The sequence below is a fragment of the Mandrillus leucophaeus genome, unplaced genomic scaffold (assembly GCF_000951045.1).
Source record: "Mandrillus leucophaeus isolate KB7577 unplaced genomic scaffold, Mleu.le_1.0 Scaffold435, whole genome shotgun sequence".
NCBI lineage: Eukaryota > Metazoa > Chordata > Mammalia > Primates > Cercopithecidae > Mandrillus > Mandrillus leucophaeus.
The window spans coordinates 275,070-276,968 of NW_012104643.1; positions in this window are offsets into that span (position 1 = coordinate 275,070).

The following is a 1,899-nucleotide window of genomic DNA, read 5'->3' on the forward strand; positions in this document are numbered from 1 at the left end:
CTCAAACCAAAAAAAAAAAAAAAAAAGAATTCAAGGCGAGTCCATAATGTGAAAACAAGTTTATCAGTCCAGGCGCCGTGGCTTACGCCTGTAATCCCAGCACTCTGGGAGGCCGAGGCGGATGGATCTTCTAAGGTCAGGAGTTCGAGACCAGTTTGGCTAACATGGTGAAACCTCATCTCTACTAAAAATACAAAAATCAACCGGGTGTCGTGGTGTGTGCCTGCAGTCCCAGGTACTTGGGAGGCTGAGGCAGGAGAATCACTTGAACCCAGGAGGCAGAGGTTGAGGTGAGCCGAGATCGCACCATTGCACTCCAGCCTGAGCAACAAGAACGAGACTCTATCTCAAAAAACAAGAAAAAAAGAATAAATAGAAAAGGTAATCAGAGAAGTAAAGAAACTAAAAGACGTCTACTCCATAGGCAGAGCAGGGACATGGTGCGTGTGCTGCTCTACTGAGCATACTTAAGGTTCTTTCTTGATTACATGCTAAACCAAGGAGTGGATTATTCATAGTTTTCCAGGAAAGGGGTGGGCAATTCCCAGAACTGAGGGTTCCTCCTCTTTTAGACTATATAGAGTAACTTCCTGACATTGCCATGGCATTTGTAAATTCTCATGGCCCTGGTGGGAGTATCTCTTAACATGCTAATACGTTATTATTAGCATATAATGAGCAGTGAGGACAACCAGAGGTCACTTTTTTTTTTTCCTTTTTCTTTTTTTCCCCCCGAGGCAGAGTCTTGCTGTGTTGCCCAGGCTGGAGTGCAGTGGTGCAATCTGGGCTCACTGCAAGCTCCACCTCCTGGGTTCACGCCATTCTCCTGCCTCAGCCTCCCGAGTAGCTGGGACTACAGGCGCCTGCCACCTCACCTGGCTAATTTTCTGTATTTTTAGTAGAGGTGGGGTTTTACCATATTAGCCAGAATGATCTCGATCTCCTGACCTCGTGATCCACCCACCTCAGCCTCCCAAAGAGCTGGGATTACAGATGTGAGCCACCACACCCAGCCGACCAGAGGTCACTTTCATCATCATCTTGGTTTTGGTAGGGTTAGACTTCTTTATCATGACCTGTTTTATCAGCAAAGTCTTTGTGACCTGTATCTTGTGCTGACTTCCTATCTCGTCCAATGACTAAGAATGCCTGACCTCCTGGGAATGCAGCCCAGCATGTCTCAGACTCATTTTACCCTGCCTCTATTCAAGATGGGTTTGCTCTGGTTCAAACACCTCTGACACCTTGGCCTCCAAAGCACTGGGAATCTAGGTGTGAGCTGCCACACTCTGTGTGTATGTGGGCCTTCTTTCACTCACCACATTCCCTTGGGAGCCATCCCTTTGTATAGTGGCCAGTGTTCCCCTTTGTGGAGAGGCTGAACCCCTTTGTGTGGTGGGCAGTGCTCCACTTTGTGGAGGGGCTGCTCCCCTTTGTATGGTGGGCAGTGCTCCCTTTGTATGGTGGGTAGTGCTGTCTTTGTGGAGGGGCTGCAGTTTGGCCCATTCTGCTGATGGCCATTTGGGTTGTTTCCAGTTTGGACCTTTTGTCAATAAAGCCACTATGAAGATCTGTGTGCCAGTCTTCTTGTGGATAACTTTTTATTGAGGAGTGGAACTGCCAGTTCCCATGGTAAGTACATGCTTAAGTTTATGAGACATCATAGGACCATTTTCCACAGCTCATTTTGTTCCACTTTCTCTTTTCTTCTTTTTTTTTTTTTTTTTTTTTGATGGAGTCTTGCTCTGTTGCCCAGGCTGGAGTGCAGTGGCACAATCTTAGCTCACTGCAACCTCTGCCTCCCAGGTTCAAGTGATCCCCCTGCCTCAGCTCCTCTAGTAGCTGGAATTACAGGCACATGCCACCTTGCCCAGCTTTTTTTTTTTTTTTTTTTTTTTT